General features: G+C 43.4%; 1 protein-coding gene and 1 long non-coding RNA gene across 2 annotated transcripts in view; one reads left to right on the forward strand and one right to left on the reverse strand.

The window, feature by feature from the left end:
- Positions 1-26,483, forward strand: part of LOC126279099 (WW domain-binding protein 4) — a 114,669-nt gene that overhangs the window by 53,751 nt on the left and 34,435 nt on the right. The gene's annotated exons all lie outside the window — the stretch shown is intronic.
- The window catches only part of LOC126279102 (uncharacterized), a 190,829-nt gene that overhangs the window by 8,760 nt on the left and 155,586 nt on the right, over positions 1-26,483 (reverse strand). The window contains exon 2 of the long non-coding RNA XR_007550782.1: positions 15,091-15,152. This is a non-coding gene — a long non-coding RNA (uncharacterized LOC126279102). The remainder of the gene's footprint in view (positions 1-15,090; positions 15,153-26,483) is intronic.

Here is a 26,483-nt window from a genome sequence, read left to right on the forward strand (position 1 = left end):
TGTAGAGACTTATCTCACTAGGGGTATATAGTCGAATTAAATCGGGTGATGCTGGGGGAATTAGATTAGGAAATGAGACACTTATTGTAGTAAAGGAGTTTTGCTATTTGGGGAGCAAAATAACTGATGATGGTCGAAGTAGAGAGGATATAAAATGTAGACTGGCAATGGCAAGGAAAGCATTTCTGAAGAAGAGAAATTTGTTAACATAGAGTATAGATGTAAGTGTCAGGAAGTCGTTTCTGAAAGTATTTGTATGGAGTGTAGCCATGTATGGAAGTGAAACGTGGACGATAAATAGCTTAGACAAGAAGAGAATAGAAGCTTTCGAAATGTGGTGCTACAGAAGAATGCTGAAGATTAGATGGGTAGATCACATAACTTATGAGGAGGTATTGATTAGAATTGGGGAGAAGAGGTGCTTGTGGCACAACTTGACTTGAAGAAGGGATCGGTTGGTAGGACATGTTCTGAGACATCGAGGGATCACCAATTTAGCATTGGAGGGCAGCGTGGAGGGTAAAAATCGCAGAGGGAGACCAAGAGATGAATACACTAAGCAGATTCATAAGGATGTAGGCTGCAGTAGGTACTGGGAGATGAAGAAGCTTGCACAGGATAGAGTAGCATGGAGAGCTGCATCAAATTAGTCTGAAGACCACAACAACAACAAGGCACCGCTCGCGTAAGTCTGGAAATCCGGGTTCGACTCCCCGTCCGGCGCAAATTTTCGTTGTGGTGACTGTTTCACACCTGATGATTCAAACGAATTTTTTTTAAAAGTTGAAGTTTCCGATAATTGATGCAGAATATTTATTTATTCATCCAGGGACCGTCTTACAATGATGTGGTATTTGTCATTGTAAAACAATTAAAATCAGTATCTCAGAAATATACAGACACACAGCATATATAAGTATGCATTCATGAGGATAGGACAAGTGGTCAGCTGTGACCTTAATGAAGGAACCAACCCAGCATTTGCCTGGAATGATTTAGGAAAACGTATATCAGGATGACCGGATATTGCAAACTCAATCTGCCGAATATGAGCGCAGTGTCTTAACAACTGTGCTGAACATTCGGTTGGTCCCTATTGTAAAATGTTCTTTCATTTCCACATAGTTTGATCCAGATAACTCAGAACGTGAAACATAGTTTTGCTCTCCGTTGCTGCACACATACTAAGTTCACCCGCTGGGGACTTCTGTACCATGAACGTGGTGTTGTGCAAATTGCACTAACTCCAGTCTGGTAGGAAAACTTACTCCAGGCCCGTAAATATGCAGCTATGCGCTATGCACGTTTCCGCGTCACCTGAAAAACTGGGTCAGCATCTCCCCATGTTGACTGATATTCTGAACTCAGAAGAATGGCATGGCACTCCTATCATGCGCTATAGATCTTGACGCATGATTTTCTTGTAAAAGCTTTAATTGTGATCATGTATTGTAATACGCAGGTTGTTGTAGCTATCCCCTTTGATTACGAACCACTAGTCTGAGTACTTTAAATAACCGTTAACTTTGCAGTACACATTTCGCATGAAGGATGCTGAAGCTGCCTTTTTATACAAATGTATTTTAGTAACCTTTTTCATTACCTTGGGCAATTTCTTATATCGTTTTATTCCCTGATAGAAAAATCTGCTTTGAGTTTTTTGTTTGCTCTTCGTGGTAAATATCTTGGAGGGATTTAAATATCTTGCCAACACAAGAGGAGAAAGTTACCCGACTCCTCTCCATCTGTCCTTAGATATGAGGGCGATGTTTTTATCACCCCATTCCAGAAATCGAATCGTTCATCAGTTCTGAGCCGTTGTGAAAAGTTGGTTATCTGATCTTGTTGAAGGTTGCAAAAGCTATAAAATTCGGGAAAACTTTCTTGGAATTAGACTATTTGTTGACTGGCATGCTTAAATCTATAGCCAATAATTCGTTACCATTCTGATGACATTCTCCATGTTTTTTGCAACAAAGAAATTTAATTTATATTCGCCTCAGAGTCATGCATTTGTGTTTCCTCTTGGTAGTGCCCAAGTGAAAGAATGATGTACAGAATGAATTTTTCACTCTGCAGCTGGGTTCACGCTGATCTGAATCTTCCTCCCAAACTAAAACTGTGTGCCCCTTAGGGTTGACCATCGGAAAACGAAATTGTAATTTTGTTATCTTCACTTAAAACTTCCGGGCTGATAGGCCGTGGTCGCTGTATACAACTCTCCCCAGACGTTTCGTCTCCGACTGCGGGAGACATCCTCCGAGGTAAAGCGGGGATAACTCCGGATCTTCATTCAAAAAATGGTTCAAATTGCTCTGAGCACTATGGGACTTAACATCTATGGTCATCAGACCCCTAGAACTTAGAACTACTTAAACCTAACCAACCTAAGGACAGCATACAACACCCAGCCATCACGAGGCAGAGAAAATCCCTAACCCCGCCGGGATCTTCATTCTGTATCGTCACTAGTAACATTCTAACCCTTCAACAGCGTGGACGTGTGAGTACATGTCCATGCTGTTGAAGGGTTGGAGTCACGGTGCACAGAAGACCGTCATAGCCTTTACCAGTGACGGTACAGAATGAATGTTGTTGTTGTTGTGGTCTTCAGTCCTGAGACTGGTTTGATGCAGCTCTCCATGCTACTGTATCTTGTGCAAGCTTCTTCATCTCCCAGTACCTACTGCAACCTACATCCTTCTGAATCTGCTTAATGTAGTCATCTCTTGGTCTCCCTCAACGATTTTTACCCTCCACGCTGCCCTCTAATACTAAATTGGTGATCCCTTGGTGCCTCAGAACATGTCTTACCAACCGATCCCTTCTTCTGGTCAAGTTGTGCCACAAACTTCTCTTCTCTCCAATACTATTCAATACTTCCTCATTAGTTATGTGAAGTACCCATCTAATCTTCAGCATTCTTCTGTAGCACCACACTTCAAAAGCTTCTATTCTCTTCTTGTCCAAACTATTTATCGTTCATGTTTCACTTCCATACATGGCTACACTCCATACAAACACTTTCAGAAATGACTTCCTGACACTTACATCTCTACTCGATGTTAACAAATTTCTCTTCTTCATTTTATATCCTCTCTACTTCGACCATCATCAGTTATTTTGCTCCCCAAATAGCAAAACTCCTTTACTACTTTAAGTGTCTCATTTCCTAATCTAATTCCCTCAGCATCACCCGACTTTCTTCGACTACATTCCATTATCCTCGTTTTGCTTTTGATGATGTTCATCTTATATCCTCCTTTCAAGACACTGTCCATACCGTTCAACTGCTCTTCCAAGTCCTTTGCTGTCTCTGACAGAATTACGATGTCATCGGCGAACCTCAACATTTTTATTTCTTCTCAATGGATTTCAATACCTACTCCGAATTTTTCTTTTGTTTCCTTCACTGCTTGCTCAATATACAGATTGAATAACATCGATGAGAGACTGCAACCCTGTCTCACTCGCTTCCCAACCACTGCTTCCCTTTCATGTCCCTCGACTCTTATAACTGCCATCTGCTTTCTGTACAAATTGTAAATAGCCTTTCGCTCCCTGTATTTTACCCCTGCTAGCTTCAGAATTTGAAAGAGAGTATTCCAATCAACATTGTCTAAAGCTTTCTAAATGAGATCGACAGGAAGTGCAAAATGGCTAAACAGGGATGGCTAGAGGACAAATGTAAGGATGTAGAAGCTTATCTCACTAGGGGTAAGATAGATACTGCATACAGGAAAATTAGAGAGACCTTTGGAGAGAAGAGAACCACGTGTATGAATATCAAGAGCTCAGATGGCAACCCAGTTCTAAGCAAAGAAGGAAAATCAGAAAGGTGGAAGGAGTATATAAAGGGTCTATACAAGGGCGATGTACTTGAGTACAATATTATAGAAATTGAACAGAATGTAGATGAAGATGAAATGGGAGATACGATTGAAGAGTTTGACAGAGCACTGAAAGACCTGAGCCGAAACAAGGCCCCAGGAGTAGACAACATTCCATTAGAACTACTGACGGTCTTGGGAGGGCCAGTCCTGACAAAACTCTACCATCTGGTGAGCAAGATGTATGAGACAGGCGAAGTACCCTCAGACTTCAAGAAGAATATAATAATTCCAATCCCAAAGAAAGCAGGTGTTGACAGATGTGAAAATTACCCAACTATCAGTTTAATAAGTCACAGCTGCAAAATACTAACGCGAATTCTTTACAGACGAATGGAAAAACTGGTAGATGCGGACCTCGGGGAGGATCAGTTTGGATTCCGTCGAAATGTTGGAACACGTGAGGCAATACTGACCTTACGACTTATCTTAGAAGAAAGATTAAGAAAAGGCAAACCTACGTTTCTAGCATTTGTAGACTTAGAGAAAGTTTTGACAATGTTGACTGGAATACTCTTTTTCAAATTCTAAAGGTGGCAGGGGTAAAATAAAGGGAGCGAAAGGCTATTTACAATTTGTACAGAAACCAGATGGCAGTCATAAGAGTCGAGGGGCATGAAAGGGAAGCAATGGTTGGAAAAGGAGTGAGACAGGGTTGTAGCCTCTCCCCGATGTTATTCAATCTATATATTGAGCAAGCAGTAAAGGAAACAAAAGAAAAATTTGGAGTAGGTATTAAAATTCATGGAGACGAAGTAAAAACTTTGAGGTTCGCCGATGACATTGTAATTCTGTCAGAGACGGCAAAGGACTTGGAAGAGCAGTTGAACGGTATGGACAGTGTCTTGAAAGTAGGATATAAGATGAACATCAACAAAAGCAAAACGAGGATAATGGAATGTAGTCCAATTAAATCGGGCGATGCTGAGGGAATTAGATTAGGAAATGAGACACTTAAAGTAGTAAAGGAGTTTTGCTATTTAGGAAGTAAAATAACTGATGATGGTCGAAGTAGAGAGGATATAAAATGTAGACTGGCAATGGCAAGGAAAGCGTTTCTGAAGAAGAGAAATTTGTTAACATCGAATATAGATTTAAGTGTCAGGAAGTCATTTCTGAAAATATTTGTTTGGAGTGTAGCCATGTATGGAAGTGAAACATGGACGATAACTAGTTTGGACAAGAAGAGAATAGAAGCTTTCGAAATGTGGTGCTACAGAAGAATACTGAAGATAAGGTGGATAGATCACGTAACTAATGAGGAGGTATTGAATAGGATTGGGGAGAAGAGAAGTTTGTGGCACAACTTGACTAGAACAAGGGATCGGTTGGTAGGACATGTTTTGAGGCATCAAGGGATCACAAATTTAGCATTGGAGGGCAGTGTGGAGGGTAAAAATCGTAGAGGGAGACCGAGAGATGAGTACACTAAGCAGATTCAGAAGGATGTAGGTTGCAGTAGGTACTGGGAGATGAAGAAGCTTGCACAGGATAGAGTAGCATGGAGAGCTGCATCAAACCAGTCTCAGGACTGAAGACCACAACAACAACAACAAGTCTACAAATGCTAGAAACGTAGGTTTGCCCTTCCTTAATCTAGCTTCTAAGATAAATCGTAGGGACAGTATTGCCTCACGTGTTCCAACATTTCTACGGAATCGAAACTGATCTTCCCCGAGGTCGGCTTCTACTAGTTTTTCCATTCGTCTGTAAAGAATTCGCGTTAGTATTTTGCAGCTGTGACTTATTAAACTGATAGTTGGGTAATTTTCACATCTGTCAACACCTGCTTTCTTTGGAATTGGAATTATTATATTCTTCTTGAAGTCTGAGGGTATTTCGCCTGTCTCATACATTTTGCTCACGAGATAGTAGAGTTTTCTCAGGACTGGCTCTCCCAAGGCCGTCAGTAGTTCCAATGGAATGTTGTCTACTCCGGGGGCCTTGTTTCGACTCAAGTCTTTCTGCGCTCTGTCAAACTCTACACGCAGTATCGTATCTCCCATTTCGTCTTTATCTACATCCTCTTCCATTTCCATAATATTGTCCTCAAGTACATCGCCCTTATATAGACCCTCTATATACTCCTTCCACCTTTCTGATTTTCCTTCTTTGCTTATAACTGGGTTTGCATCTGAGCTCTTGATGTTCATACAAGTGGTTCTCTTATCACCAAAGGTCTCTTTAATTTTCCTGTAGGCAGTATCTATCTTACCCCTAGTGAGATAAGCCTCTACATCCTTACATTTGTCCTCTAGCCATCCCTGCTTAGCCATTTTGCACTTCCTGTCGATCTCATTTTTGAGACGTCTGTATTCCTTTTTGCCTGCTTCATTTACTGCATTTTTATATTTTCTCCTTTCATCAAGCCGGCCGCGGTGGTCTCGCGGTTCTTGCGGTTCTTGAACCAAGTGTTAGCTAAGATTAAGTTGTGCTCTGTGCAAAATTCTACCAGGCGGCTTCCTCTTTCATTTCTTTGCCCCAGTCCATATTCACCTACTACGTTTCCTTCTCTCCCTTTTCCTACTACCGAATTCCAGTCACCCATGACTATTAAATTTTCGTTACCCTTCACTATCTGAATAATTTCTTTTGTTTGATCATGAATATCCGAACTTAATTCAACGCTTTACCTCGGCGGATGTCTCCCGCAGTTGGTGACGAAACGTCAGGAGAGAGATTTATACATCGACTACGGCGTATCAGCCCGGAAGTTTTAAGTGAAGACAATACCGGCCGTGAAGGCCTACATTGTGTAATTCTGTTAATTATGGAATAAATTTCTGTGTTGCAGCGCTGAAGTTTTCGTCTCAATCATTTATCGGACCACGTATTCCGCCGTTCTCGAACATTTTCAACCGAACGAGGTGGTTAACAAAGTCGCTTCGTTTTTAGGAGGACGGTAGTTCAAATTCCATTCAAGCCATCCAGATTTACGCTATCCAATCATAAGCATATGGACACTTATCAGTGGACACTAATAGGAGGTGTGTCCAGCGCTCGCCTTGACAGTGGCTTGAATGTCTGTGGAGGAAAGGCATCCCATTCTTTCCTAAGAGCCGAAATCGGAAAATGTAGTGATGTTTGGCTCTGGGGTCTGGAAGGAAGCCAACGTTCAGACTCATCCCAAAAGTGTTCAGTTGGGTTCAGATCGGGGCTCTGGGCAGCCCAGTGCTTTTCAGGAATTTTATTGCCTACAGGAAACTGCCTCACAGATATTGTTTTATGACAGGGTGCATTGTCATGTTGTTCCTCTACTGTACGAGATACTAGGCCTGTTCAGAAAATTCCAAAACATTCGTAATTTCGCGCCCGTGATATATTGGGGCGAAATACGGGTATCATCCCTGCACGTGCTTCTGTTTCATGTCTAACTGCCGGAAGTTTCATTGTTACACTACTGGCCATTAAAATTGCTACACCACGAAGATGACGTGCTACAGACGCGAAATTTAACCGGCAGGAAGAAGATGCTATGATATGCAAATGATTAGTTTTTCAGAGCATTCACACAATGTTGGCGCCGGCGGCGACCCATACAACGTGCTGACATGAGGAAAGTTTCCAACCGATTTCTCATACACAAACAGCAGTTGACCGGCGTTACATGGTGAAACGCCGGCCGGAGTGGCCGTGCGGTTCTAGGCGCTACAGTCTGGAGCCGAGCGACCGCTCCGGTCTCAGGTTCGAAACGTGCCTCGGGCATGGATGTATGTGATGTCCTTAGGTTAAGTAGGTTTAATTAGTTCTAAGTTCTAGGCGACTGATGACTTCAGTAGTTAAGTCGCATAGTGCTCAGAGCCATTTGAACCTGGTGAAACGTTGTTGTGATGCCTCGTGTAAGGAGTAGAAATTCGTACCATCACGTTTCCGACTTTGATAAAGGTCGGATTGTAACCTATCGCGATTGCGGTTTTTCGTATCGCGACATTGCTGCTCGCGTTGGTCGAGATCCAATGACTGTTAGCAGAATAAAGAAGAGGGTAATACGGAACGGCGTGCTGGATCCCAACGGCCTCGTATCACTAGCAGTCGAGATGACAGGAATGTTATCCGCATGGCTGTAACGGATCGTGTAGCCACGTCTCGATCCCTGGGTCAACAGATGGGGACGTTTGCAAGAACAGCTCGACGACGTCTGTAACAACATGGACTGTCAGCTCGGAGACCATGGCTGCGGTTACCCTTGACGCTGCATCACGACAGGAGCGCCTGCGATGGTGTACTCAACGACGAACCTGGGTGCACGAATGGCAAAACGCCTTTTTTCGGATGAATCCAGGTTATGTTTACAGCATCATGCTAGTCGCATCCGTGTTTGGCGACATCGCGGTGAACGCACGTTGGAAACCTGTACTCGTTATCGACATACTGGCGTATCACCCGGGGTGAAGGTATGAAGTGCCATTGGTTACACGTCTCGGTCATCTCTTGTTCGCATTGACGGCACTTTGAACAGTGGACGGTACATTTCAGATGTGTTACGACCCGTGGCTCTACCGTTCATTCGATCCCTGCGAAACCCTACATTTCAGCAAGATAATGCAAGACTACATGTTGCAGGTCCTGTACGGGCCTTTCTGGATACAGAAAATGTTCGACTGCTGCCTTTTCCAGCACTTTCTCCAGATCTCTCACCAATTGAAAATGTCTGGTCAATGGTGGCCGTGCAACTGGCTCGTCACAATACGCCAGTCACTACTCTTGATGAACTGTGGCATCGTGTTGAAGCTGCATAGGCAGCTTTACCTGTACACGCCATCCAAGCTCTGTTTGTCTCATTGCGCAAGCGTATCAAGGCCGTTATTACGGCCAGAGGTGGTTGCTCTGAGAACTAATTTCTGAGGATCTGTGCACCCAAATTGCGTGAAAATGTAATCACATGTCATTTCTAGTATAATATATTTGTTCAGTGAATACCCGTTTATGATCTGCATTTCTTCTTGTTGTTGCAATTTTAATGGCCAGTAGTGTATATGTCTGTTGGTTATTGTTCAGTGCTGTATCGAGCAGAACATCTTGTCGCACAGTTTTTTGAAATTCGAGATGGCAAAGGATCAAAACGGGTCTGCATTGAATTTTGCGTGGAACTCAAGGAAAAGTTTATAGAGACACACCAAATGATGTAGAAAGCCTATGGTTATGAGTGCTTAAGCCGTACTCGGTGTTACCGATGGTTCAGATGGTTTAAAAATGACCAGACGGAAGTTAAAGGTGGCCCTCGTTCAGGAAACCCTTCGTCGTCTACCGACGACGCTCGTGCCAGGAACGCCAGCGAAATTGTGCGTGCGAATCGAAGACTGACTGTCCGAGAGATTGCAGAAGAATGTAACATTTCAGTTGGATCACGTCATCAAATCCTGACACGGCAACTTGGAATGCATCGTGTTGCCGCCAAGTTCGTGCCACGGCTCATGAGTCAAGACCAGAAAGATCTTCGTCTCGCAATCAGTGAACTTTTGGATCGCGCAGATGAGAACGACAGGTTCCTTAAGAGAATCATAAATGGTGATGAGATGCTGATCTACGGTTATTATTTTGAGACCAAGGTTCAGTCTTCACAATGGGCCGGAAAAGGTTCGCCAAGCTCGTCAGGTCACATATCAAAGTCATGCAGAAAGTTTTCTTCGACTTTGAAGGATTAGTTCATCATGAGTTCGAGCCACAGGGACAAACTGTTAATCGATGGTACTATCGGGACATGCTGCGACGCCTGCGAGAAAAGTGAGGAGGAAACGGCCTGAAATGTGGGGAGACAATTCATGGCTCTTGCATCACGATAAAGCACCTGCACAATCTCTTGTCCAACGTAAAGTCCCGAGCGACTGGAAAAAAGCGCAGGTGACGCCTGTATATAAGAAGGGTAGAAGGACGGATCCTCAAAATTACAGACAAATATTCTTAATATCGGTCTGTTGCAGGATTCTCGAACATATTCTCAGTTCGAACATAATGAATTTCCTTGAGACAGAGTAGTTGCTGTCCATGCATCAGCACGGCTTTAGAAAGCATCGCTCCTGCGAAACGCTACTCGCCCTTTTTTCACATGATATCTTGCGACCATGGATGAAGAGTATCAGATGGATGCCATATTCCTTGACTTCTGGAAAGCGTTTGACTCGGTGCCCCACTGCAGACTCCTAAGGTACAAGCATATGGGATTGGTTCCCAAGTATGTGAATGGCTCGAAGACTTCTTAAGTAATAGAACCCAGTACGTTATCCTCGATGGTGAGTGTTCATCAGAGGTGAGGGTATCATCTGGAGTGCCCCACGGAAGTGTGGTAGGTCTACATATATGATCTTTTGGATAGGGTGGATAGCAATGTGCGGCTGTTTGCTGATGATTCTGTGGTGTACGGGATGGTGTCGTCGTTGAGTGACTGTAGGAGGATACAAGATGACTTGGACAGGATTTGTGATTGGTGTAAAGAATGGCAGCTAACTCTAAATATAGATAAATGTAAATTAATGCAGATTAATAGGAAAAAGAATCCCTTAATGTTTGAATTCTCCATTAGTAGTGTAGCGCTTGACACAGTCAAGTCGATTAAATATTTTGGCGTAACATTGCAGAGCGATATGAAGTGGGACAAGCATGTAATGGCAGTTGCGGGGAAGGCGGATAGTCGTCTTCGGTTCATTGGTAGAATTTTGGGAAGATGTGGTTCATCTGTAAAGGAGACCGCTTATAAAACACTAATACGACCTATTCTTGAGTACTGCTCGATCGTTTGGGTTCCCTATCAGGTCGGATTGAGGGAGGACATAGAAGCAATTCAGAGGCGGGCTGCTAGATTTGTTACTGGTAGATTTGATCATCACGCGAGTGTTTCGGAAATGCTTCAGGAACTCGGGTGGGAGCCTCTGGAGGAAAGGAGGCGTTTTTTTCGTGAATCGCTACTGAAGAAATTTAGAGAACCAGCATTGGAGGCTGACTGCAGTACAATTTTACTGCCGCCAACTTACATTTCGCGGAAAGACCACAAAGATAAGACAAGAGAGGTTAGGGCTCGTAAAGAGGCATATAGGCAGTCATTTTTCCCTTGTTCTGTTTGGGAGTGGAACAGGGAGAGAAGATGCTAGTTGTGGTACGAGGTACCTTCCGCCACGCACCGTATGGTGGATTGCGGAGTATGTATGTGTATGTATGCAGAAATGGCTGTAATGGCTCTGAGCGCTATGGGACTTAACTTCTGAGGTCGTCAGTCCCCTAGAACGTAGAACTACTTAAACGTAACTAACCTAAGGACATCACACACATCCATGGCCGAGGCAGGATTCGAACCTTCGACCGTAGCGGTCGCGCGGTTATAGACTGCAGCGCCTAGAAACGCTCGGCCACACATTCATCCCTGTTGGAGCGAGAGTGCTTCACAGAAAACGAAATCACTGTGCTGCCTCATCCTTCATACTCTCCTGGTCTGGCCCCTGCGAACTTTTTTTTTTTGTTTCCAAAGTCGAAAATGACGGTGAAAGAACGAAGATTTGCGACGATAGAGGAGATAAAAGAAAATTCGCAGACGGCGCTCCCGCGATCCAGAAAGAGGCTTACCAAGACTGCTTCCAGAACTGAAACAGGGCTGTGTATCAATTGTATAGGGGAGTATTTCGAAGGAGACCAAGCACAGTAAGCAAAAGGTAAGAGTAGAAAAATTTTGTGGACGAGTTCCGGAAGTTTTTGAACAGACCTCGTACACTATACGTGGTAGAAAATTCTTTGTTTCAAGCACTTTACATGTACTGCATTCAAGTATCTCAAATTACAAGCCGAACCCTCTAGTTAATTCTTAATTTCGACTCTCACTAATTCCAACATGTGCTTTGTGTTTATTGAAACTGTAACACTTCCAACCTTGAGTGTAGGTGCGCCAGTCTGGTGCAAGAGCGTTACACTGTGCTCATCACAAATCGCCATAAAAAGAAATAACTGCAAAAGTTTCCGCCCACCACAAATCGCCATAAAAAGATCACTGCGGAAGTTTTCGCCCGTCACTTGATATGTATCATATCCTTCATGGTCGGAATTGTTTGTCCAAGTGCAAATGCACACTGTGACGCTGATAAATTACTACTAAAATATCAATTTTTTGCTGCATCTGAGGAATATACTAAACATAAGAGTATAAATAAGAAGTATCAGTTACCGGAAGTTCTGCGATAAAGAGGACTGTACAATCTTTCCATCGTATGGAGGACAAATTCTGCCAGGATCAGCCACAGCTGAATTATCCGTAGCGACAACGATTCCCAGTTCCCCCCGTCACACGTTGTGATCGTGACTTTCTCATTCGCTAAAATTGTTTGTGGTAAATGTATTATCTTGTACTAAATTATGTTTCTCTGCGGAATTAAGTGTTCTCCTCACTCTCCACTTGCACTCTTCCCGCCGTTCTTACCTTCGCAAATGCTGTTCTCGCGAACTTTTCCATTCGTTTATAAACTGATTGTATGTCCAGAAAGTTTACCGCCTTTTATTAAATTGCGAAGATGTTTTCGCGGTTCCACACTCTCGTTTCTTTCCTTCGTTTGGAATACATCTACATTCACATCCATACTCCGCAAGCCACCTGACGGTGTCTGGCGGAGGGTACCTTGAGTATCTCTGTCGGTTCTCCCTTCTATTCCAGTCTCGCATTGTTCGTGGAAAGAAGGATTGTCGCTATGCCTCTGTGTGGGCTCTAATCTCTCTGATTTTATCCTCATGGTCTCTTCGCGAGATTTGCGTAGGAGGGAGTAATATACTGCTTGACTCTTCGGTGAAGGTATGTTCTCGAAACTTTAGCAAAAGCCCGTACCGAGCTCCTGAGCGTCACTCCTGCAGAGCTTTCCACTGGAATTTATTTATCATCTCCGTAACGCTTTCGCAAGTACTAAATGATCCTGTAACGAAGCGCGTTGCTCTCCGTTGGATCTTCTCTATCTCTTCTATCAACCCTATCTGGTACGGATCCCACACTGCTGAGCAGTATTCAAGCAGTGGGCGAACAAGCGTACTGTAACCCACTTCCTTTGTTTTCGGATTGCATTTCCTTAGGATTCTTCCAATGAATCTCAGTCTGGCATCTGCTTTACCATCGATCAACTTAATATGATCATTCCATTTTAAATCACTTCTAATGCGTACTCCCAGATAATTTATGGAATTAACTGCTTCCAGTAGCTGACCTGCTATATTGTAGCTAAATGATAAGGGATCTTTCTTTCTATGTGTTCGCAGCACATTACACTTGTCTACATTGAGATTCAATTGCCATTCCCTGCACCATGCGTCAATTCGCTGCAGATTTTCCTGCATTTCAGTACAATTTTCCATTGTTACAACCTCTCGATATACCACATCATCCGCAAAAGCCTCAGTGAACTTCCGATGTCATCCACAAAGTCATTTATGTATATTGTAAATAGCAACGGCCCTACGACACTCCCCTGCGGCACACCTGAAATCACTCTTACTTCGGAAGACTTCTCTCCACTGCGAATGACATGCTGCGTTCCGCTATGTAGGAACTCTTCAATCCAATCACACAATTGGTCTGATAGTCCATTTGCACTTACTTTGTTCATTAAATGACTGTGGGGAACTGTATCAAACGCCTTGCGGAAGTCAAGAAACACGGCATCTACCTGGGAACCCATGTCTATGGCCTTCTGAGTCTCGTGGACGAATAGCGCGAGCTGGGTTTCACGCGATCGTCTTTTTCGAAACCCATGTTGATTCCTACAGAGTAGATTTCTAGTCTCCAGAAAAGTCGTTATACTCGAACATAATACGTGTTCCAAAATTCTACAACTGATCGACGTTAGAGATACAGGTCTAGAGTTCTGCACATCTGTTCGACGTCCCTTCTTGAAAACGGGGATGACCTGTGTCCTTTTCCAATCCTTTGGAACGCTACGCCCTTGTAGAGACCTACGGTACGTAGGCAGTTGTACACAGTGACCCACGGGGAATAGCACATTTCAGTCGCTAAGATGTAGATGTAGATGTGCACACACCGTCTGCCGCATCTAATCGGACCCACATAGTTTGCCATTCAGCTAATCATGGAAAGTTGGCCATTACATGGGCGTATTGAGGCAGTGGACGAGATCTATCGTGTGCAGAGGGCGTTGCGGCTGTCCAGCGCGCAGTGCACCTAGGAAGAGACTGCGATTGCCGTGTTCCAGACCGAAGGACAATATCCAAAGGGGTAAAACAATGGGTGAGACGAGTTCTATAACAAAACTGAATCACGTCGGACTTAAAATAACAGTTCGAACGACGGGAATTATCCGATGCATTTGCGCAGCTCTGAGTCGGAGCCCACAACGGTCTGTCCGTCCCTTGGGCGTCTCTGCAGAAGATCGTGAAACTAGATTTAACATTTAATCCTTTTAAGCTGCAAGTGGCTCAAACAGTTATGGTCTGGAGACGAAGTGAGTAGGCGTAAATTTCTGCACAACATTGCTGGACAGAAGTGACCAGGCTGACGCATTTCTAACAAATCTTGTAATGAATGGGTTTCACAGTAAGCAAAACTTCCGATATTACGCGCACAACAAACCTGAAGTTCATTCATCAAAAGGCCCAGTGTAGCCCGAAGGTCTTCCGTGTCTTTTGGACAGTCAATTGAAAACACTGGGCCCTATATCTTAAAGGATAACAGTGAATGTCAGTTACGAGCAGTATGCGGTCATGATTAACAATTTCTTCACTCCACAGCTGCAAGGACGTTGCCGTCTGAAGAGATAAGGTCTGAAAGATATAAAGTTTCAGCAAGTTGGGGCTACAACCGATACGTCCCGTAATTCAACGGCTATACTGAGGCGCCGCTTTCCACATCTATTACTCTCACAGATAAGTGATACCCCACGACCGGCGTGATCCCGATCTTTCAGCGCTTGACCTTTTTCTCTGGGTTCATCTGAAGAACAAAGTTTTTCACGGCGACTCCACAATACTGATGAGTTGGAAGCCATAATCCTGGAGGAGATTGAGGTCATACCTCAATAATGATTGTAAACGTAATGAGTAACTAACGCGAACGGCTTCAGCAATGCATTGCCATGATGGGAGCCATTTGTGTGTTCTTTTTAACAAATATAATCGTGTTTGACTTTTAAGTTACGGCAATGTGTGTAGTACAGTTGCATATGGGATATATAGGTGTAAATGTACGCTAAACCTCATAATAACCAAATGAAAATGTACTTCTTACCGTGCACCATCTCGTAGTTTACAGCGGGTCTATTGGTGATGGAATACTTTTCAGTTGGCGACCTGAAAAGGGGAAAATCTTTTTGAATTGTTTAAAATCGATCATCGACAAGCTATGTAACAGTTTCCCACGATGGTACACGGTCTTATACAAGAACGGATAAATAAAATAGGTAAAAATTGTAGCAAAAGACACTGAATTGCTAAAAAAGGTAAAGAAAATCTGATTCCTAACATAATATTTGTTGAGCTCGAGCCAGCGATATTCCATTCCTCCACGAAAAATTTGTTTCAAACACTGTATAATACTGGTTAACAGTACAGATAACCCCTTTACGTGCTAATGCTTGCTTGGCCCTAGAAACTGGAAAAAAAAATACCGCTTGGGGCCCAATCTCGCGACACTGTCGGGGAAATTTCGCAGAATATACATTCGACTGAGCCAGTGCCGTAGTTATGCTGGCATCATAGTATATGTAGCGTAAGGATCGTGACAATAAGATTAGCGACGTCAATACGCGTATGGGTGCATGTAAATAGACATAGTCACTTTTCCTCATCCATTACGTGAATGTGGTGCGATCTCTTCTGAAAAGCGAAATTTGTGTTGGTCTTACCAGGGGACCACATGGCAGTCGGATTTTTGTATTTTTTTATGAAGGGTGAATCACCTAAAATTTGCACCGCAAATATTGCAGAAATGAAAAGTGCTATTTATGTACAGGGTTGAGAGAATGGATTGGTAATCAGGAGATCGTATTGTTAGCCAATCAACAGTTTGTAATAATACTTAGAAAGTGTATTTTTGTGTAAGAATGCCCATTGACACTAACACAATAAAATTGGTGTAATTGGAATGTCATAGGTGTTTGTTGCAGGATTCTATTGCTAGTCGTTTACTAGATACTGTATTTCGAAAATTTCACTCATCAATACTTGTGCATTACCCACGGAAGCGCACACGAAAGAACAATACAACTGCATACACTAGTTACGTGGATTCTGACCAGTAACGAGACAATTGACCATCAAAGGTTTTGTTTAAAATGACCACCGGCAGCAGCAGTACAGGCTTCCAGTCAGCTATGGAACGACTGCTGCACATATGCTAGCATTTCAGCAAAGATGCCCTAGCAGGTTGCAGGTAGTAGGTCGTTACATATCACTGGGTGTAGTTGGTATATCCTTGTAGGCAGCGACTTTCAGCCTTTCCCAGATGTCAAATCAGGGGAAGGGGCTGGCCAGGGTATAGATCCTCAGCATCCAACCCAACGATTTGTAAACAATTTGTGAAGACACCTAGTGCACAATGGGCTGGACAGCCATCATGCTGGTACCAAAGGTTGATCCCAGTCTGCAGTGGAGCTTCATCTGGCATCCGTTGAAAATGGTCTGTTAGGAGGCTGTGATACTAGTGCGCGTTCAGTGTTCTGTCTATGAAAAACGGGCCTGTGATCTGATGGTTCACTATGCCACACCACACATTTACACTCCATGGACGATGACGTTCCACCCAGTGAAGCCAACGGGAATTGTCAACAGACCAATAGTGCATGTTTCGACGGTTTACCAGACCATGATTGGTAAATGCGAGTTCATCACAAAACAAAATACTTGATACATCTGGAGTATCCTGTTTTAATGCACATGTGCAGAAGTTAACATGATTCTCGTAATCGTTGCCATGCGGCTCTTGATGGAGAGAGAGAGAGAGAGAGAGAGAGAGAGAGAGAGAGAGAGATGGCACCTATGTCGATGGAGAATGCATTGGCCACGTGCGTAACACATTCCACTTCTGGTGCTTGGCCTGTCACACACTGACTCACTAGCAAGTCGCAATGCATTCAAGGAATAGACAAGCAGACGGTGAGCAAACTTAATAGCATCGTACCTAGCAATTACACAAGTTGAATTTCATAAACAGGTGTTGGTGAGCAAACTTTTCAGTACACGATATGTCATAAACAACTCTCTCCAGAATCCAGCAACAAACCTCACTGACTCTGATTTACCCTACTTTTAGTCTGTTAATATCAATAGACATTGTTCATTTAAAAACGTGTATGTTTGCACAAAAAATAGGTAAGATGTTATTACTTTTCAATTGACTTAAGTATGAGCCGGACGAAACAACACCATGATGTAATGTTGCACTTCTCAGTAGCGAACGTTGAAAGTGAGGTTGTGAGGGAGTTTCCGTCTTACGAAACGTCGTTGGAATGTAGTATCAGCATTATGGAACTAGCTATGGTTCAAATGGCTCAGAGCAGTATGGGACTCAACTTCTGAGGTCATCAGTCCCCTAGAATTTAGAACTACTTAAACTTAACTAACCTAAGGACATCACACACATCCATGCCCGAGGCAGGATTCGAACCTGCGGCCGTAGCAGCAGCGCGGTTCCAGACTGTAGCGCCTAGAACCGCTCGTCCACCCCGGCCGGCACTAGCGCTGGTAGTAGTTGCACTGGCTAAAGCAAAATTAATGATTGATGTTCTTGACAAACATCATATTGTACACGCTTCTGAGAACTGAAATGACAGGAAGCGCGTCCTGCAAACATTATAAATGTTGAAACTTCGCTCTAGAAAATATTTCGAATGAAATACACATTTGCCCTTTTTGTTTTATCTTTTGCGTAAAAGAAACATTTTTCTTCCTCAGTGGAAAAGACTCCACTGATAAAAAAATGCTCATTATTTTTTTCTAGTATTTATACGTGGCGTAGACCTTCCATTGCTTGTCTCTTCTAAAATATGAATAAACTTAGCCTCTTTCAAGAGATAATACTCGTAGAAAATTATAATTTTCTCGTGCAGACTTCTCAGTTTGTCAAGAAAACAAGCAGGCATTAATGTGAATACCAAGAAGATACAAGATCCACCATTTTAACATGCGCAAGCGCAAAGAGAATAGGTTAACTTCAGTGCTAGCAGATGATACCACCGTCCCGTCAGCGTCAGAACTTTCCTTCTGACACTCCCTGACGTCGCTCTGTTCCATTGGCGCTTGGTGTGAATACCACTGTGTGAAAAGCATTGTGGAAAGTTTTGACATGAAGTCACGCTGTGTCCAGTGTAAACAGTCTTTACCGAGCCAGTTACAGCGGGCGCTACACTTTAACGTGCACCCCGGATCACGGTTGATTTTTCACATGTGCGAATCACTGCAAGAGGGGAAAAGAGAAATAAATGAAAGGAAAAATATCTTAGGAGCTAATGACCGTTGAATATTTCGGGGTCTGGCTTCCTACTTACCCTCTCAGCCACCGAGGTACACTATCAGAAGACTACCGTCTCAACACATCAGATGAATCGTGATTTGACGATCTGCTTTAACGATACCACGAAAAGTTTCAGAATAAAAGTGAGGCGCGTCTGGGACGCTCGCAAGTGCTTGTTAAAAGTCGCTTACCCAGCAATAAGCAGCTAGTGCTGGATCCCTACGAACATAGTCCCTAAATTGATTATAGGCTTTATTTATTTACTTATTTATTTATCCGAGTCCAAAAACAATAAAACATAATACAGCAAGCGACTAGCTTGGAAATGGTTGTGGGTTACTTATCTAACGGCTTCCAGGGGCAACAAAAATTGATTTTCAATATTTCGCTTGATTATTGACCGAAGAAAAAAATTTAAATGCTGTCATAATCTACTCACTAAGATGTGTACTCTTATGTTAAAAGTTTAACAAAATAAGACAGGAATTACAGTTGGAGATAGTGTGTTTGGCTTTAGAGAGCGTAACTGGCGGTGAGCAGATATCGTGAGTTTATTCTATCAGTAGCTGGGAATGAGAGCACCAACTTCCAACAAATTTTACTTATAAATCCAAACCTTGACGAAACTTTCCTCGCTGACACAACAAAACGACGAAAGGAAAAAAAAAAAATCTCTCTTACTACAGTTTCGCTGTTCATGCAGTCAAACTTCAGCATCATACACGACGTTTTAATTTATAACTTCTTTATTACTAACTGTATTCGCAATACATTTTGGAGACAGTATTCACTTGTACCACTGATGTACCTGCAAAATTATATCATGGTACGACACATAGTTCAGGACATATGACATCATATACGCCGGCCAGGGTGTCAGAGCGGTTCTAGGCGCTGCAGTCTGGAACCGCGCGACCGCTGCGGTCGCAGGTTCGAATCCTACCTCGGGCATGGATGTGTGTGATGTCCTTAGGTTAGTTACGTTTAAGTAGTTCTAAGTTCTAGGGGACTGACCACAGCAGTTGAGTCCCATAGTGCTCAGAGCCATTTGAACCATTTTTTGAATTAGTTGGAAGAAAAACTACCTTCTGCTTAAAATGGCACGCAGTAAATCTTCAACATCAGGCATAACTTTTTAATTTATTATGTCTTTACTACTAACTATATACGTGACACACTTTGCGGACAGTATCCACATACAGCACTGAATGTACATGCAAAACCATACAGTTGTACGACACATAGGTCAAGATATATGACGTCATAAACATTGAGAATAGTAAGAAACTAGCTTTTGTTCAAACTGTTGCGCAGATTACCCACACAATTTTCATCCAGTGTTTAATAATCAGAACGTTTTATGACTTCTAACAAACTTAAAGTATAATTTCATGCCTTTTCCAAACTTTCTCTTACATGCATTTGTAAAGTAATCAGACGTTTGATGCTCTTTTATACATGGGAGTTCGATTCTTTAAAGAACCATGGGTTTATTTGTATAATCCTAAAAGCAAAACCTAATATTAACGCTCAGCTTCTCTTTTGCATCCACAATCCTCCCGGGGACTTTGTTCTCCACAGCTTAGTTGGGCGGGATTTTGCTGAAGTTTGGATTAGTGCTGTTGTAAGAAGGAAGCTTTTCTGGATTTCGATCGTGGTGGAGAAGCGTGTGTTACAAATAATGGATGCCTCAGATATGTTTCTTACTGATTTTTTTTCAATATCTGTTGTTATCCGTCTTCTAGTATTTGGCGTTGATCGTAGGTACCTTGTGCGGCGTGTCTCGTGAAGAGCCACATCAACTTGATTAGTATGTGCAGAGTTCCTCCAGTTGGAGCGGGAGCAGAGGGACATAGAGTAAGAGCGGATGCGCAGAGGATGCTGGACTGTGCTCCCCGTGTGGAGTTTGTCGGTTTGCGGGCATGATTGATCCTGGTGCATACCTTCTGTCTGGAGTCTGTACAGTGCTGTTTGCAAGTAAAGAGACAATCCAGTTTCAATCCTAGATATTTGGAATGAACGCAGTGATTTAAATTGCTTCCTTTCCAGGTGATGTTCAGCTTTCTTTTGCCTCCTTCGTGCGGATTAGGTTTCAGGTAGTTGTCATAGTAGTTAGCAAGTTCTTGGAGAGCAGATGTTAGCTTGGATTCTAATTCTTCGAACGTCGCTCCTTGAGCAGCGACAGCAGTATCATCTGCGTAGGTGCAGGACCAGGTTTTAGTGTTGGTGTGGCTCCTAAGAGTCACCAGACGTATTTTCTCTGATGTTATTTCCTCTGATGTTTCGTCTGACATTCCACTTTTACAGTGTGTATCTGGAGTCTTCTGAAAATAATTTATTTCGTTACTGAAACAGAATGGAATCGTTTAGTTTTTACCCCTCAGAAAATTTCATTTTACCCCTCAGGTGGTAATTATTCCCGGGGAGTTACTGCCTAAACATATTCCTATACAGAGAGAGCGAGTCATTGATCTCTAGCGGCGACGTGATGAGCAGCCCTTTCGCTTTCGACACCCTTTTTGCATGGGCCAGCAGGTACTAGTAAAGCACTCTGAGAGGTGTCTAAAGGCTTACCTGTCATACTGGTGCCTAGTAGTAAAGGACGGGCTCTCTCTGTACAGGTACACATTTTAAGTACTCAACAAGACCGTGCAGATGGCACCGAGAGTGATGCCAAACTGGGGAGGTCTTCGCCGTTTTATCAACACATGTTTCAGTGTCACAAGCCACAGGAGGTCGCGAAACCAGGGGGGGGGGGGGGGGGGGCTGAAGAAGCATAAACACCCTTTGCTGCTTCGAATCCCGTTCACATTTCGTCGAATGACTTTGAATGGCCCCTAGTGGTTCCACTCTGTACAACAGAGCAAAAATTGCGGTCGCGCTACGCGACAACGGGATGCGATCTCTGTCAGTGGAATTGCAGGCCGACGATGCCTTTAGAGAAGGGTTGAATCGTCTGGCGGGTGTTTGCAGCGTCAAAGGCTGTGAAGACCGTCTCCCTGTTGCTCATCGGACTGTGAACTGTCATTTTGGGACCGGTTCTAGGCGTTACGGTCTGGAACCGCCCGACCGGTACGGTCGCAGGTTCGAATCCTGCCTCGGGCATGGGTGTGTGTGATGTCCTTAGGTTAGTTAGGTTTAAGTAGTTCTAAGTTCTAGGGGACTGATGACCTCAGAAGTCAAGTCCCATAGTGCTCAGAGCCATTATAATAATTTTTTGTTGTTTTGGGCTTCTAAATGTGTGGGAATTAACGCCCCAAGGTGAAATTCTGAGCCCTAGCCATTTTCCGCGTATGTCAGTACCTTGTTGTTTGAAGCTTCGCCGAGCCCTAGGATCACGTTTTAGGACGCTCGCTTTTGCACCATTACAGTGGAAGGTTGTAGGCACGTGTTAGCAAAAAAAAAAAAAAAAAAAAAAAAAAAAAAACCACTTATACGTCGCAGTGGTGGACAGTTACGGGGTTCCGAAAAAGCGACCCTCTAATTTTGTTTCGCAGTGTAAATTTATTGACGTAAAACGGTACGCACTGTCGAATATTCGAAGAACGTAGTCTTCGTTATTCTTCCACTATTGGCCATTAAAATTGCTACACCACGAAGATGACGTGCTGCAGATACGAAATTTAACCGACAGGAAGAAGGTGCTGTGATATGCAGATGATAAGCTTTTCAGAGCATTCACTTAAGGTTGGCGCCTGTGACGACACCTACAACGTGCTGACATGAGGAACGTTTCCAACCGATTTTTCATACAGAAACAGCAGTTGATCGGCGTTAACTGGTGAAACGTTGTTGTGATGTCTCGTGTAAGGGGGAGAAATGCGTACCATCGCGTTTCCGACTTTGATAAAGGTCAGATTGTAGCCTATCGCGATTGCGGTTTATCGTATCGCATCATTGTTGCTCGCGTTGGTCGAGATCCACGACTGTTAGCAGACTGTGGAGTCGGTGGGCTCAGGTGGGTTTTACGGAACGCCGTGCTGGATCCCAACGGCCTCGTACCACTAGCAGTCGAGATGACTGGCATCTTATCCGCATGGCTGTAACGGATCGTGCAGCCACGTCTCGATCCCTGAGTCAACAGATGGGGTGTGTGCAAGACAACAACCATCTGCACCAACAGTTCGACGACGTTTGCACCAGCATGGACTATCAGCTCGGAGACCATGGCTGCGGTTACCCTTGACGCTGCATCACAGACACGAGCGCCTGCGACGGTGTACTCAACGACGAACCTGGGTGCACGAATGGCAAAACGTGATTTTTTCGGATGAATCCAGGTTCTGTTTACAGCATCATGATGATCGCATCCGTGTTTGGTGACGTCGCGGTGAACGCACATTGGAAGCGTGTATTCGTCATCGCCATACTGGCGTATCACCTGGCGTGATGGTATGGGGTGCCATTGGTTACACGTCTCTGTCACTTCTTGTTCGCATTGACGGCACTTTGAACAGTGGACGTTACATTTCAGATGTGTTACGACCCGTGGCTCTACCCTTCATTCGATCCCTGCGAAGCCCTACATTTCAGCAGGGTAATACATTGCCGCATGTTGCAGGTCCTGTACGGGCCTTTCGTGATACAGAAAATGTTAGACTGCTGTCCTGACCAGCACATTCTCCAGATCTTTCTCCAATTGAAAACGTCTGGTCAATGGTGGCCGAGCAACTGTCTCGTCACAATACGCCAGTCACTACTCTTGATGAACTGTGGTATCGGGTTGAAGCTGCATGGGCAGCTGTACCTGTACTCGCCATCCGCGCTCTGTTTGACTCAACGCCCAGGCGTATCAAGGCCGTTATTACGGCCAGAGGTGATTGTGATGGGTACTGACTGATGTCTCAGGATCTATGCACCCAAATTGCGTGAAAATGTAATCACATGTCAGTTCTAGTATAATATATTTGTCCAATGAATACCCGTTTATGATCTGCATTTCTTCTTGGTGTAGCAATTTTTTTGGCCAGTAGTGTATTTTTTCCAGCGCTGCACAATCGTGTAACCTACACCCCATTCTAACCAGTATTACTACACTGCTTGTAAAAAAAGAAAAAAGACGAAATGACACTTCACAGGTTAAGAGGCTATATGATGCTATTTAATTGCTAACAGTATCGAGTCCAATTCACAAAGAACTTACCACTACGACGTTGTAGCCCCTTCTGGCCTGAATACCTGCGCTGACACGGTTGGGAAGAGGGTCATAACGCTGTTGTACCCTCTCTCGGGCAAAATGGCACACAGCTATTGCAACTAGACCGGGATACTGGTACTGGGACACAATTGACGTCCGAGCTATTCCCACACATGGTCTATCGGGGACAGATGTGGGGATCTTGCTGGTCGAGGAGTACCTCGCCACCACAAAATTTTTAAAATAGAAAACATAGAAGTCTGATGCGACCGCTGCTAGACATGTGAGCAGCCCACAGGGGCTTCCCTTCTACGTCTTCTGTTAAAAAAAAAAAAAATGTGACTGAGCTTTATCGCTTGATATTTGTTTTATGCGTGGCATGTAAGTACTATATCTTTTCTTTTTATAGTGCTAGTCAATACTTACACTTATAAAAAATTTTCCCTAAAACTGTGTACTTATGTTATAGGCCTCTTTAAATGTTTTATTTCTGATGAAGTCACTCTTAGAAGTGGCCGAAACCTAGGTTAAATAGACTTCATTTTTGCGACCGAAGGCTGTTATTTCTTTAATTTTTAATTATCTAAGTTATTTTATATTAGATTTAGAAATAAAAAATCGCTGCATTTGACGAGACTCAATTGTACGACTTTTTACATATCAGGTATATCCGCTAACCACTACGTTACGCCAATTCACATCGGTATATTGCTGCATGTGACTCTGAGGCCCGGTCGCAATAATGGAGTGCAGCCTTCAAAAATTTAGCTTTACCCAATATCGTGCGAAGCTTATCCATTGTAAGCCGATCTCTGTGATTATAATAACTTAAATGTAACGCTAAATCACGTCTTGTGCCGAATGATCAGTAGTGTTCGGCTAGTGCTCTGTATGAATCATATGTGTTTCACAGGCGTCGTTTGTGTGTGTGTGTGTGTGTGTGTGTGTGTGGTGTGGTGTGGTGTGGTGTGAAAAAGGGGGGGGGGGGGGGGGGTGGCAGTTTGGCAACGGCGAAAGGTTCAAGCGTGACGTTGAGCGCTGTATTGGGAGGAAACCAGCTCTAACGCGTGAATTGTGAACTATCAAGTAATTTTAATCGGACTGTAGTCGATTTCTATTGGCGAGGAATGTCCTCTCTGCGTGTGCTAGACCGCATTTTATGTCTTCGTTGCTTCGTCCGTCATGTGTTGTTTCGCTTCCGAAGTTACGAAAGTCATACACTTCGTTGTACCCAGTTTGGATGGTATATTGTGTAATTTAGTTTCTGCTACTCATTGTTACTTCCGTCTTTCTTGGGCGCTCATTAGACCGTTCATTCCGTTCAACAGCGCATGCAATTGTACCTCACTTTTTTCGAGGATATCAATATCATTAGAAAACCTTATATCTTTTCATCCTGAATTTTAATGCCACTTCTGAACCTTTCATTCATACCTGCTGTTGCTTCTTCGATCTACAGAGTGACAATGGGTGTTGGAAGATCCCTGTCTTACACCATTTCTAATCCGAACATTTCGCTCTTGGTTTTTTATTCCTAATTTGCCCTCCTGGTTTTCACCCGTGCTTCCCCTTAGCTTCGTCCTGTCTTCTTCAAAATTTCTAACATCTTTTATATTGTCTAGCGGTTTTTCTATGTCGACAAATGCTACGAAAGTGTCTCGGTTTTTCTTAAATCTTGAATCAGATTTTCACTCTGCAGCGGAGTGTGCGCTGATATGAAACTTCCTGGCAGATTAAAACTGTGTGCCGGACCGAGACTCGAACTCGGGACCTTTACCTTTCGCGGGCAAGTGCTCTACCGCATGAGCTATCCAAGCACGACTCACACCCCGTCCTCACAGCTTTACTTCTGCTTCTTAAATCTTGCTTCCGTTATTAGAACTGGCTCTTCGGTACCTTTTCCTTTCCCAACGCCAAACTAATCGTCTTGTAACAAGAGTTTCGATTTTCATTTCCATTCATCTGTATATTAATCTGGTTCGATCTGATTTTCGTATTTTAACGGGGTTGCAATTATTTTTGGTATGCCATACCGTAGATGTTTTCCTTTTGCCATTAGGTCTATAAACACCACATTTTCAAGTGATTATTAACAACGCCTTAGAAATCGAGTCCGGTTTTAAAGTATCTGTATCAGAAACAAATATACGACCCGTTCTCAAGACTGCGAGAGATAAGGAGGCAAGACTTTGCAGCAACAGAGAGGAGAGTTGTGGTCCCTCGGGCCATAGGTTGAAACGGCGGGCAGTTACATTGCCCCTCTCCCGGGCTGCTTTATTTTTAACAGTCTCGCGACAAAAATCAATCTCAACTACCCATTGTTCAGAGTTTCAGGCACCGTTTTAGCTTCTATTTTTGCAGAAGAAGCGAGAGCACAGCCCCGCTACCACAGAGCGCTGATATTGGGCCCGCTGTTTTGTTTGACGATCGGCTTGGCCTCGCGTTCCGTTTGCTTGCGCAACATTGTAGTGCTTCTCCACTTCTTAACGTTACGTCCGCCAAGAACTGGCGGAGTATTTTCGCCCCTTCATTACGTGGTTACCTTCCCCTAATTCTCATTGTTGAAACCTATTATGAGGTGGTGCTCATGTTTTAAAGTTACGTGATGCCTTTCAGCAACACTGTAGTGGCCCTGAGCAGTTATGTTTCGTACACAACTTTTTGAACGTTTGAGCAAATGTGGGCTTTTGCTGTGTATCCTTCGTCCGCCTGGAGCTTGAGATCTTTGTGTGTATGTTACAGTCTAATCATTTGCACCAGCGCAAGTATCGACCCATTTCCCTTCCCTCCTGAGGAACAAAAGAATAACCTCAGAAAAGAGATGAGATAGTTCATGTTAATAATAGTAATAATAATAATAACAACTTTATTCAACATCGAATGGTACACTGCACATGTACAAAGAAACAGTAATGATTAAAGTTATTTGTACAATACACAAGACACATTGTTCTGAATACGTCATTAATTTACAACTAAATTAAAATAAGATGTTAACTGATTTCTATTCACAGAATTTCACAAAGCATTTGTT

Source organism: Schistocerca gregaria, chromosome 6, assembly GCF_023897955.1.
Source record: "Schistocerca gregaria isolate iqSchGreg1 chromosome 6, iqSchGreg1.2, whole genome shotgun sequence".
Taxonomy (NCBI): Eukaryota; Metazoa; Arthropoda; class Insecta; order Orthoptera; family Acrididae; genus Schistocerca; species Schistocerca gregaria.